The sequence below is a fragment of the Euprymna scolopes genome, chromosome 19 (assembly GCF_053919585.1).
Source record: "Euprymna scolopes isolate OS-2025 chromosome 19, ASM5391958v1, whole genome shotgun sequence".
NCBI classification, from domain to species: Eukaryota; Metazoa; Mollusca; class Cephalopoda; order Sepiida; family Sepiolidae; genus Euprymna; species Euprymna scolopes.
The window spans coordinates 79,512,183-79,526,380 of NC_136500.1; the positions used below are offsets into that span (position 1 = coordinate 79,512,183).

At 32.9% G+C, this 14,198-nt stretch overlaps 1 protein-coding gene across 2 annotated transcripts in view; it reads left to right on the forward strand.

Annotated features, from left to right (window-relative positions):
- The first annotated feature begins 214 nt into the window (after positions 1–214).
- The window catches only part of LOC145239777 (glucose-induced degradation protein 8 homolog), a 122,770-nt gene continuing 108,786 nt past the window's right edge, over positions 215–14,198 (forward strand). Inside the window, exon 1 of one of the 2 annotated variants that reach the window (XM_080103249.1) lies at positions 215–365. The gene's annotated coding sequence lies outside the window, so the exon portion shown is untranslated. Of the gene's footprint in view, positions 620–14,198 lie in introns of both variants that reach the window. The other variant, XM_080103248.1, reaches the window with a different exon arrangement.

The following is a 14,198-nucleotide window of genomic DNA, read 5'->3' on the forward strand; positions in this document are numbered from 1 at the left end:
AGTAGAAATGCAGCTATCACTCCAGATGAAAGAACAAGTTATGCAGTACAAAATTGACTCAACATTGATAAGAGAAGACAATATGAAACGTAGATTAACTGAAATTGCTCTAGACAAGAAATTTTAATATTATTCCATTTTGAGGAAAGTAAAAAGAACAGAATTAAGTAAATACCACTAGAAACAAATTTGTTGAGACCGGTAACTTCCGGTCCTAACCTCACTAAGCATGCGCAGTCTGTTCAAATAAATTCACTTCCGCGTAGAGCGTGTGTTCAATGGAGGACTACGCGTAGATGGAATAAACCTGGATATACATTTTTTTTTTTTGTCTTCCCTACACTCGTATCCGTTAGGACGTCCAGGTAGACACTTTATGGATGATATACATATTAATTTAACTTATCTTCGATACTAAACTTTTATTTATTAAAAAAAAACAAAAAAAAAACACGAGAAATTTGTTTCTCTAATTCACAAACAGCTTCACTTTTTACGAGGACTTCTCGTATACTAAACCGTAAATAATTTATTATTTATTAACAATACTCATCCTCTTTTATTTTCGTCCTGTTTCCCAACATTTATATTCGCAACTTTCATTATAGGTATTTTAGAGGTAAGTAGTTCTTATTCTAAAGTTGTATTTTAATAGTTATTGGTTGAAAGGTGTTTACGTAAATGGTGTAAATATGTTGAATGTATGTTTTCATTTAACTTTTGTTTGCGATTTATTTCAGTTTGTGAATTATTTTTTAAAATTTTTTTTAGAGAAGATAAAGAAAAATGTTTTCATTGTATATGTATACATATGTTTGAATAATCTGTTTATTTTTTGCACCCTACTTAATATTTTGATACTTATGGAAAAATACGAATTGTTTTTGTTTGTTTTTTTGTGCTAATGCAGGAGAGTGGTCCGGCGGACCACTCTCCTGCATTAGCACAAAAATGGTCCGCGCTATTTTTAAAATCGTATTTCCAGGTTTAATTAAAGTTTTTTTTTTTTTTTTTTTTTTTTTTTTTAATTCAATTGTAAGGTACAAAATAAGTACAAAACACCCTCTCCCTCTCCATGTTAAGAATGGCTTTTTAAATAACGTTATTATTTCAGCACGGATTACTCTCTGTATGACTATGAGTACCGTTTTTATCTTTAGACAGGATTTTCAAGTTTGAAATTCTAATTTTACGGTAATACTTTAAGGCCCGTCTCACGTTCGTATATAACGAAGTATTTTTTTTTTTTTTTTTTTTTTTTTTTTTTTTGTAGATTTCGGTGTGCTAAAAACGAATCTGAAAACCGTTTCAATCGCAAAAAAATAGTTTTCATGATGTGAAGAAATTACTTTTTCGAAAAGTGGGTGATCACTTTTCCATGTAAATTTAACTTAAAGTGAGTACCCTTTTCCTGGCCACTTGAGGGAGGGAGCATTTTTGTGTTTATTGGCTAAAGTTTTTTTTTATTTTTGCGAGCCTAGGCTATGTGCGTGCGCTTGCGAAATGGCCACCCGTGATAACATAGAATTACATGGTTTAATATTTGAAAAACTACTTGTTTTTCGTCTAATTTTAATTTTTCGCAAATGCACTATGACAAGGCAGTTTGGTACGCGAGTGCACATTTAACAGCCTTCGTTTATGCTTGCGCGTAGCGTAAACGAAGGATAGGCTGTTTAATGGAAAACAGTCCCAGAGTTCAGGGGGTTAATACCATCGCGCTTGCGCGTACAAAAATGGCCAACCGTGATAACATAGAATTACATGGTTTCATGTTTGGAAAACTACTTGTTTCTCGTCTAATTTTAAATTTTCGCCCATACTACACTGTGATAAGCAGTTTGGTACGCGAGTGCACATTTAACAGCTTTTTTTATGCTTGTGCGTAGCGTAAACGAAGGCTGGGCTGTGAAATGGAAAATGGTCCCAGAGCTAAGGGGTTAATGCCATACAAACGGTAAATTTGCGACGGAAATTGTTACCATATTATTTTAAAGCACACCGAAAACTACAAAAAAGCTATTTTTTTTTCTATGCAAATATGAGACGAGCCTTAAAGTAAAAAAATTCCGATTTTTCTTTATTTTTAAATTTCCTCGTGTCTTTATTGAAAGATAAAAACAAAAAACGAAACCTTTTAGCCAATAAACATTAAATGCCCCTTCTCTCAGGTAGCCAGAAAGTGGGTACTCATTTTAAGTTAAATTTACATGGAAAAGTGATCACTCACTTTTCGAAAAGGTAATTTTTTCATATCATGCAAACTTTTTTTTTTTGCGCGACGGAAACGGTTTTCAGATGCGTTTTTAGCACACCGAAATCTAAAAAAAAAAAAAAAAAAAAAAAAAAATATACGAACGTGATGGGCCTTAACGTTAAATTTAACAATTTTACTGGATATTTTGTTTATTAAATTGTAAGGTGAAAGTACAAAATAGTTGCAAAACGGCCTCATAAGAATAGCTTTCTAAATAATGACGTAATTTCGCAACGGTCTCGCTTCTGTATGAGTACCATATTTTTTAATGTTTATTTTAGTTAGAGGTATGTAAGTTGTTTGGTGCTTGTGCATTTCTTGAACCGCGCTATTTTTAAATCGTGTTTGCAAGTTAGTTTTACAATATCTTTTTTGGTACCACGCTGAAATATTATTTCGAAAGCTATTCTTAACATCGGGAGGTGAGGGTGTTTTGTAACTATTCTGTGCTTCCACCTAACAATTTAATAAAAAAAGATCGTGAAACTTGAATTTAACCTGAAAAAAAACTATTTAAAAATAGTGCGGTATCAAAAATACATAAGCACCTTTTAATTTTTTAGGTGAAAGTACTAAACACTCTCCTCTCCCATGTTAAGAATGGCTTTCTAAATAACATTATTTCAGCACGGTTCAATAAGTGCACCATTGCACCAATATCGAAAACATTTGTTCTCCAACATAAAAGCTAATGCAATCTCTGGCAAACATTTTTTTCACGAATTAGTAATAATGCGCATGCGTAACGGCTTTTGGAATAAACACTTAACCTCTCCATGTTAAGAACAGCTTTCGGAATAAACAACCCCGAATTCCCTATGTTAAAAACGGTTTTCGGAATGAACCTCTAAATTTCTTTTTTTTTTTTTTTTGGGGGGGGGGGGTGTGTGAAAATATCTGCTTTGTCGTCTGCTTTAGTTGCACGCATGTGCATTACTAACTGCTCGGTGGTGAAAACAAAATGGCTGTCAGGGATTACATTAGTTTTTATGTTGGGTATCATGTTTTCCTGTCTAGTAAACGAATTATCAGTCCCAAATTGAACCGATATTCGTTATCAGCATCCCCGAAATCCTACAAAAGTCGACAATTCGAATGTGAAAAATTTACCATGTTTTTGTTTAAATTTATGCTTTGGTACTTCTACAGATTTTAAACTGAATTGTTGTTTATAACCAAAACAAGCCCTAACAGGTTTAGTTGAGTAAAAGTTTGTGGTTCGGTTTAACGTTGCTTTTCATTTACTTACATTCTTTGTAATTGTTTTAGGTTTCTTTAGTTACGCGGACAATTCTTTGTATTTTGTAAATTGCTACACTGATAAACAAAAAACAAAAAACTAGAAAATAACAAGCAAAATGAAAGCTAACAATTTACAACAAAAAAATACAAATATAATGAAATTCAACTGTGAATAATCTGATTAATTCTTATCCTCGAGTGTCTTTTGGCCCTCGATAAATATGGACCTATTTACTATATAATCATGTTTCTTGACCCTTGTAATTTTATTGTAAAAAACTATATGCAGCAACTTTTTTTATTTTACTTAGTCACCATTTATCAAGGCCTGAAAGACACTTGAGGATAAGGGTTAATGAATACAAGATGGTAGTGTAGTAATTGTTAATGGTGAAAATTGGGTAGAATTTGGTTATTATGGGTACGGCTCAACAAGAACTTGTTTACATTGGATTTGAAAGCTATCATGTTGTGTTCAACTGGGAAGCAGGCTAGCAGAACAGTGTTCCACAGGTGGGCAGTTCTTTGATAAATGACGGGACTGTTTGCTGGTTAAGGTGAATGCGAATAATGCTTTCATTTCTATCCAACGTGACCATCTCCGCCGAGCCCCTGCGCTTCATCCTTTGGTACACACTGCCTACACCAGTTCCAGCACCCTGGTCATAGCTGACCACATCCTTGTAATCTGATGGGACTCTTATCCTGTGAGTTGATGTCGCCTGTTCAGTGACTACATCTTAGAACATCTGCAACATTTAGAAGCAGCTGGTCTGAGGTTGTTGAGAACCTCTTGAATCATTCTAGCCCTTGCTGCAATCGACCTCAAGATCAATCATGCTAAGTCTGAAATCACCAATGTTGACTTGTGCAGAAGCTTTCATGACAGCCATCTCTGAGATCAGCTTTTGAGGAGATTAATATTCTGAATTGTGACAACCCCCCCCCTCCCCAATCTTTAAACCAGTTTTCCAAAGCTGACATCAACAAAAAGTTTACAAACTTGTCCAATGTCATCCTGTCTTCTGATTAATGAACTTCTGTCACTCTTCCTCTTGCACAACTGCTTTTGTATCCCAAAATTTTTATTCTCTCTCCAGAGTATTCCATGTTACTAGTTTCTTATCGATCTGGACAGGTTAGATGGGACACGGCTCTTTTAACTGCACACAGTTCTAAACTGTTCCGCTATGGAGTAATATCCTAACTTTCTATCAAACCTGATCCTGTTATGCTGGCTTCCTCCAAAGCAGAAAGTTTACAGAGAATATCAAATTCACAAGCGGTTCCCAGCCGCATGAATTTCCTGATCAAAGGAAGATGACATACAGCGCCTTGCATTCCGGGCTCTTTGTTGCTTAATTTTGGTGATCTAATGAGAACCTATGTGTCAGCATAATTATGCCGTATATAAACACCAGTTTACTCGCTTTATTTCTTTTTAATTTCAGCCTCACTACTGCCCTCCCCCACTTCCTACTGAATTTTAAATCGTTTTGGTGGTTTTTAAAAACTTTTCAGATCCTTTATTACCTTGTTGTGCCGGGTAATACAGCTTCCTTTTATAATTTACCAACTGATACAACCATAATTTTCTTTGCCACTAGACTTTAATCTCATTGCACAAGTCCATTGCATTGCCTCCAGTCTCAGATAACATTTATTTATTTATAATGGAGATTTGGTATCTGTCTGAAGCCAAAGCAATATTACTATTTCTTATACTCAATTCAGGTGAGGGTAGTATAGTATCTGTTCTATTATAAAATCATCCTTCCAGGCATTACTTCATCTTGAGGTTGGCATGTCTAGTACATGTTCATGGGTCATGTATGCTAGTACAAAATATGAAATAGAACCTTTCAATCTCCACATCGTGTTCTCCCTTATATTCTAAGCAACATATTTTTTATGTTCAACCTAAACAAGGCATATCACCACCTGAACGTAAAGAGCTATTTGAAACCATGTTTAGGGAAGACTAGAAAAATGTTGGTTTGTTACATTTGAATTTCTGCATGTCGGTAAAGTCAAGAAAGCAGATAAGCAGAAGGGAATTCTAAAGTCTGCCTGTCTGCAGAGAGAAACTATTAGAGTAAAAGGCTTTTTGGTGTTTAGGAACCTCTACAGTGAAAGGGTGCGATTTTGTTGCTAAGCGGGTTTGTCAAGGGAGCACAAATGCAAGGAGTTCATTAGAGCACATTCCATTACAATACTTGGAACACAGGCACGGGATGCAAGATTGCGGTGATTGGACAGGGGTTGGAGCTTAGTCGACAATGCGGGTCCTAATAGATTAGAGACCCTTCTTTGAACCTTGTCCGAAAGGGAGAGACTAACGGTAGATGCCTCAGTCCAGATGTGGTAACAATACTTCATGCATGGGTAAATAGTGGCTTTGTAGAGGTACAGGATGAGAGTAATCTTTTAGCATGATAGAGGAGCCCACCATTTTAGCATCTTTCACAATGTACTCGATGTAAATACATTCATATTTCATGTGATAAGCCGAGGAGTTTGAAGGAAGAACATCCAGGTAGGGTGTTATTAGTCATAGCTATTTGTGGTTGGGAAAGCTTCTTGCAATTGGTAAAGGAAAGCAACTTAATCTTAGTAGCATTAAATGTTACCATCTATTTACGACCCTATTCCACTAAGGATTCTGCCAGGCATTTGTTGTAAAATTTGGAAAGTATGGGGGATAGCTCAACTGAGCATTTCTTAATTAATATAGCAGGGATGAGATCAGGCTCACATGCCTTAAAAGTGTCTAAGTTTTTAATGATGTTGCAGGCATGAGGAGTGATTTTTCTGAGCATACAAGTGTGGCTTCAGTCCACATAGGGAAATTTGGAAGGAAGTTTGAGCCTAAGGTGGAGTTTGAGGTGAATCACTGGGCAAGTAGTTTTGTCTTCTTGGTTGACATGCATGTGACCTTCTGGTTGTTGGATAGTGGAGGAATTACTGATTATCCTTTATTCACTACACTATTATAGATTTTCCAGAAATCACGAATTCCTATTTTCTGCAATTCTATGTATTTCTTGTTTTTTTTTTGTCATGCTTTTTTGGTTGCCGTTGTTTCATTCTTGCAATGATTTCTAACATTTTTATATTTTTGCCTCTTTCAACGTGACTTATGACATATGAATTGGCAGAATACATGCTATCTTTGTACAAACCACAATTTCACACTGGAGTGAAATACTTAAAAAGTAGGTTTACATTCTTGTTGATATTGTTGTATATCAGAATCAGGTCTTATCCTCCATTGCTCAAATGAGAATAGGTCTAGTCTTTAAGGCTGCTCTTTGTAGGTAAGCATGGAGTTTTGTCACAATCCTGGTTGCCAACCATTGAACGCTCTTCAGATGTACAGTATCTTTGTGTAGGTAATTTAAAAAATACAAAAACTTAATGATAGTTTAGAAGAAACTACGGTAGCCTTTACAGGACTAAATAAACTTCATTTAGTCCTGTAAATGTACATGTATTTTTAACGTTTTTGACGATTAAGTGAAGAATCAACTTTATAAGGGTTTAATTTTTTTTTTTTTTTTCCATAAGCAATATATGTTACCTACATAATCCTCGAAGTTAAACAACGAGGCCGGTAAGTACCAGATGGGTGACCATTATGAGTGTGCTAGGTGCTGTACGTGTTGGAGACAATTCCTGCGTCTAGTATCATGGATGGTCATCTTGACCCTGTCTTGCTACCCCAAAATCCAGAAAAGAATAAGTCGTTATAACTAGAATTCATATTGGCCATGCAAAACTCACACACTCCTTCATTCTAAAACGACAACCACAATATTCATTCTGACAAAACTTACACCATTAAACATCTTTTTGTGGAATGTAGAGCTCTAGATAAAGCTAGAAAACAATACCTCAAACAACAGCATGAAGAAACTTTTTGAAAACAACTGTCTAGATGAAATATTATCCTTTTTAAGAGTAACAAAGATCTTTACAAAAATATAAATTACTCTCTGAATCAACCCAACTAAACCTTATGAATATTTGAGGATATAAAAGACCTAAAAAAAAAAAAAAAAAAAAAAAAGAGATCGTTAACTATTGAATTAATCAGAATAGATAGATACTTGAAGACATAAAGTTCTTTGAATACATAATTTAAAAATTTTTTTTTTTTTATACTGGGTTTGGCATTGAATGACCTGAAAAGGGTTGATATGCCGTTAAACCAAACCAAACCTGTCTTGCTATCAGGACCAAGTGTTTCTGGATGAAAGTGTGGTAGATACAAGTGTCCCACACTTTAAACTAAATCAAGTGCAAGTCACAGCATCATCAGATAGTTGACAAACCTGTGATGTTTCTATTTACTTGTCTCTCCAGTTAGTCTGTGTATTTTGATAAAATTAATCAATCCATATTAAGTATTTCAACCAAATAAAAAGTGAATATCTGAGATCATTTTTTTTGGCACTCTTTGTTACTGCTGGAACAGGGGTTCCATAAGAGTACTTACCCCCTCCCCCCCAAAACCACTTCATATCTTTTTTGATTTTTTTTATCAGTGATTGAAATTCATATTAAAATATGACTAAAGCAATAAATGTTAACAGATAATTAGAAATAACCACTATATTACATTTATTGTATTAGACGACTAATGTATTTCACGTTGTATTAGACGAAGTATGTATTTCACATAATGCAATATTCATTTTTCTTACTATTGAATATTTATTGGAATAATTTAAAAATTAGGTAATTAAATCCAACAAAATGCATTTTAGTTTCTGAAAAATTAACCATCTTTTGTTAAAAAAATTTTTTTTTTTTGTATAACTCTTCAAAATTTTAAATGAATTTAAAAGCATTTAATCTGTCAAATTGAAAGTTATTTCTAGCTTTAAAATTCTAAGCAACATTGGAAATGGTGGAATTTATTTACATCAAATATTATAGAGAAGATGAAAAGATTGTGCTAAGAAAATTGTTTTTATAACAATTTGATTAAATAATTAAATGAGCAAACGATACCTTAAATTTAGCTTTCAAAACCGCATTAAAATTAAGACTCACAATGTCGGTACAACTAATAGTTAACATTTAAAAACACTTACGGAATTAATCTCCAAAATTATTATTTTTTTTTTTTTTATTTATTTTTTTTTTAATCAAATTGTTATAAAAAACCATTTTCTTAACAGTAACAAAGACAGTGCCGAAAAAAATGATCTGAGATATTCAATTTTTATTTGGTTTAAATACGTAATACGGATTGATTAATTTTATCAAAATACACAATCGGACTTTAACCATTCAGAAACGGATGCCTCTAAGAGTCAAACACCTGTTGGTATTGATAAGCAACAACTCCAGCATAGTCAGCAGTGAGACTCAACTTTCCAAATTAACCTTTGCCAGTCATAACATTCTTGCATAGATTTTTCACAGCCAACAAACTCTAGATGTTTGGCTACTGACATGTGAGCAAACATAAATCACAATCATGGACTCTAAAATGTAGTCTATAAACTCTCTCATGAACTCCTTTACACACATACAAACAAAACACTTTATTCATGTAGACCTTTTGAACTTTTAACTCTTTTCTTTTAGTTGTTCTAGTAGGCCTCTATTGGTCAAGGTTTACCATGGGGCGAAACATCCTTAACCTAGTTATACTGTCTGCTTGGTTGGAGAAACCAATACAGAAATGGCAGATTCCGTCACAAATGTGCATGGTTTTTGGACTTGTTTTCTGTTCTACATGTACACTTATTTGCAACAACATTTATCAGCTTAACCTTTCCTGCTTTTAGATATTGGTTTAGGATTCCTTTCCACTTTAGCTGTCATCTGCAATGCTCTCTCAAGACCAAATGTTGATGTCGTTCACCTTCATGTCTCCTCTCACAACATCTTTGAATCAGAGTTGAGGGTGGCTAGTGGAACTTCTCCCAGATGCAAGCTCTCTATACAGGAATTCTTTTAGAATGCGCCCATTCTCCTTGTTGTGGACATGGCCTAACCAGTGTAGTCTGTGTTGAAGAAGGTGAACATGTTAAGAAGGCTTGTGTGGGATAGTACCTCTGTTGAACACCTTATTCTGCCAAAATATGCCAAGGATGCAGCAGAGACTGCAGGTGGAAGGTGTTGTGTTACTGCTACTATCTAGCGTAGATGGTCCATGACTTGCAGCTGTACAGAAGAATGCTGATGATAATAGTTGTCTTATGAAGATGTATTAGCCATCAGGCAGATTAATTCAAACCATTGTCTGTTGTCTACATCATGACCTGTCATCCCAGCTAATTACGTTCCCTGATTTCTTGTTTCATTTCATTTTTGCACATTTTTTTTTTTTTTTTTTTTTTTGATTAAAAAAATATTGATTTTTAAATATAAATAATATTTGTAACTTTTTTTTTTTTTTTTTTTAATATTTGTTCATTATTTCTGTAAAAGTGCCTGCAAATAAACAAAAAAAAATAATTGTAAATAAACATTTCTTTGAAGAAAAAAAAAAAAATCAGTTTATGAATATTATATTTAAAGACAATATCAAAATGAAACCAACAAAGAATTGTGGAACATAATTGGGCTAGGGTTGCCAAATTAATACTATTTTCCTATAACGTGATATGATGCAGACAACAGGCAATGTTTTGAGAGTAAGTTTAAATGTATGATCATCAATAAAGTTAATATATTATGCATAGATACTTTGCTATTACTTACCATGTATTTCACAAGACACATTTCTAAAAGATATGGTATTATCAAAAGTAATTAAGTGTGTGTGTGCACGCGTGCCTTGTAAAAAATATGGCATTATCAAAAGTAATAAAGTGTGTGTGCACGCGTGCCTTTATATCTTTTGCATAAGACTTACTGGATAAGTATATTTCTGGATAAAAGAAGCTACGCAGTTTTCAGAGCTGATGTTATTGTTTTAGTCAACATCCATGAGTAATTTAGATTGTAATTTGCCCACTTTGCTTCTAAGTGCTCTTTTCGTTTTTTTCATCATTAAGATTAGGCTGTGTAAATAAAATCAACATGCAAATATAATTTAATTTTTATCCATCCAAATATTCAGGTTAAAAATAGAATTAATGTTTTATGAACGCAATTGTAAGAATGAGATAACCATGTGACGTCAAAGCCTTTTAATTGATTTGTTCAACTCTAAAAGAGTTTAAATAAAATGACTTAAGCTAAAAATGCAAAGATTCATCAGAATGGTTGGTCTATTTTGGTCTAAACTGATTAAGCACCCCTCATTGATGGTGCTCTTTTAAATATACAGTAGAACCCCGGGATATGGCATCAATCCGTTCCAGGGTTGGGATCATCAGGTGAAATCACTGTATGGCGGGGCCTAAGCAAAATTTTCTACAGTATATATTAAAAATTAGTAACAAAATACAGTACAGTATACAATACACATGTATATAATCAAATAATATTAATAACACCATAAGGTGAGGCAAATACTATAACCAGGGGTCGGAAAAACATCACCTCCATAACCTGGAAAAATGTATCCTAGGGCCACCATATCCCGGGGTTCTACTGTAATATTTGATAATAGGGACCATAGATGTTTATCCCTTTCGTCTTGAGTTATATTCTTGGAATACCTTTGTTTCAGACAAGTGATTGGAGCATGTTCAAGCTATTTTCATAGATAACTTCATTTTGTGATGTCATCCGGTGTACATACAAGATTCTCAGAATTTTAGTATGCTTGACCCTCTGGGTCTAGACAATTTATCTTGCATAAATATATCATTTAAACAGTGTTTGAATATATGGTTAAGTGGCAGTTTTAGTCATTTAGAACTGCTTTAAAGCTTCACCGCTCACTCATTTTTTGACCAAATATCAAACAATTATTAGAGTTTATAGATCATCTTCTTAGCTATAATGTAAAAAAAAAAAAAAAAAAAATTTTTTTTTTTCAATTTTCGTTCAGTAAAATAAGTTATGAATTTACTGGTGTTCAAAATCGTGAAATGTAAGGTGAGCTACGTTTTTTTATGGCTGGTTTCCATAGCAACCATGTCGCTTCAGCAACTACTGTTGCTACTAATTCACTGCTCTCGCGAAAAGAGAAGTAACAAGTGAAACAGAATGAAAGGGAGATAATTGGGGGATTTTATTGAAAGCAGACGAGTGCCGTACATTGTTATTATATATGTGTATGTTATGTTTTATGGAGGCAAAAAAATAAGACTAATTAAACTAAGTAAAAGTGAATTTACTAGAAGCCTGGAAAAATAATGGATAGCAATAGAAAAATGCGAGCATGAAAAGTAATATGGTTAAACTTAAACATGGAAAAGTAAAGGACTAGTTATTAAAACTGGAAAAGAAAAGGACAAGATATTCTAGTAAAATATATAATAAATTTTTAACTTTTAACTTTAAACTTTTATAACTTTAAAATGATGCAGCATTAAGAATTGATTATATAATGTTATAAATTGAATTAAAATTAAAAAAAAAAATTCTTAACGCTTTACTTTTCATGCTTGCATTTTTCTATTGTAATATATAAAAAAAATCATACATTCACTAACCAGGGAAATGCTTACAAGGCTGCCCAAGCATTTTTTGGTTAATCAATCCCCTTCCTCTAAAGCACTGGCTTTTCTAATCGCACTTTCCTGACCTTGTGTTTAATCTTCCCACTGTGAGAGGGAGATAAATGGAAACTGCAGTAATATATATATATATATATATATATATATATATATATAAATACACTAGCTTTTCAATGTCTGAAAATCAAATTAAAAACTTTGACATGGCTTCAGTTTAATGGATACCAAAATTCCATAAAAATCCTGAATTGTTTGTAGGTTATTTTGACACTTTACGAAAAAAAAAAAAAATAAATAAAAAGGATTAATAGTTTTAACCTTTATGTAGTATAGATCCCTAAAGTGCCATTCAAAAAGAGGAAATCCGATAAAGTTGATTTATACAATATAAATAAAAAAATTTTCTTGCATTACATAGACTTGATCTTTTTTGTAAAATCTATTACTGAAATGAGTCTTGGTGAAAAAAAATCCCCCCCCCTTTTTTACTGCTTTTTCACTTAATAAGGCACAGTGCCACCACTTGGATATAAGGGGTTACTATTTGGGACAAAATTTGCAAGGACACTATGTATAAGGAGTTGAGCAGAAAGATGTTTGTTCACATTATATTTGAACTTCTAAATGTTAGTATAGTAAAGAAATCAGGAGGGAATTTCAAAGTACAGCAATCTAAAGGAAGAAACTGTTAGAGTAGAAGGCTTTCTTACATTTAGGGTCTTTGACAGTGAAGGGGTGGGATTTTGTTGCTATACAGGTTTGTCAGGTATATGTGCATTGAGGGGCACAAATGATTGGAGTTTGTATGAGCACATTCCATTAAAGTATTTGTGAAATAGGCACAAAGATGCAACGTTTTGATGATGGGACAGAGGGTGGAGTTTGGTTGACATTGTGGGACCTATTAGGTTAGCGACTTTTTTTAAAGCCTGTCTAGAAGTAAGACTAATAGTAGATGCACTGGTGGGTGATGCACTAGTCCAAATGGAGCAACAATACTCCATGCACCTTGTAGAGGTACAGGATACTTTCAGGCATAAGCAACTTTCTAGCATGGTAAAGAGAGCCCACTTTCTTTGCTGCAGTCTTGGCAATTCTCTTGATGTACTGATTCCAATTCATGTTGTCTGTGAGCGTTAAGCATAGGAGTTTTATTTAGACTGTTTTTTTTGTGGGAATTCATATTCTAACATAACCGTTTTTATATTCTTTAAGTTATTCAAGCTACTATTGTCATTTTCATCGATATTTTCACTTGGGACAATTAATCAGAACTTTTTGGAATGTTTGAATCTGAATCCTAATTTGAAAATTTTATCCATATTTTCCAATGCCAAAAATGATCCTTTTGTTTTATTTTTGTTTAAAACTTAATTTTCCATTGATAAATATTGTAATAACATTTAATATATTAATACATTTATATAATATTAATTAATAAAACTAAAATCTATAGATAACCTCTGTGTGTATTTTTTTTACATTTAAAAAAAAAAAAAAATATATATATATATATATATATGCAGATATTACACAGGTATTTATGATAATCCGACCCTCTCCCTAAAAGAAAACAATTCTATGGTTAAATATTTAGATTTAAATAGAATCGGAATCGGTAATTGTATCTGACTCCAATCACTTATATATGATGCCCTTTGATAATCTCATGGGATGCTCCATTCTCAACAAAGCAAGAAAATTGAAAAGAAAAAAAAAAATCCGAAACTGAAAAAATGCGAGCGCATATATATATATTAAATAATAAACCTGGAAAACAAGAAAAGCAGAATTAACTTAAAATATTGAAGCTAAAAATGATATTTGAACAGTAAAATTAGCAATGGTAAATAGATAACAGAAAAAAGAATAAATTAAAAAAAAAAAAAAACGAACCCAAATTTGCTGACCTAATTTTTTTTTTTTTTTTTAAATAAATCAATTTTCCTAAATAATTAATTGTGCTACTGACCTTAAACTAATAAAAATTGATTAGTTATTTTTGGTCTACCAATTTAGTCGGATTTGGACTTTATAGAATTCACCCTTGTCGTCATTTAAAGCTGCTTAACCTCTTCATATTTTAGACATTAAAAAAAAAACGTCTA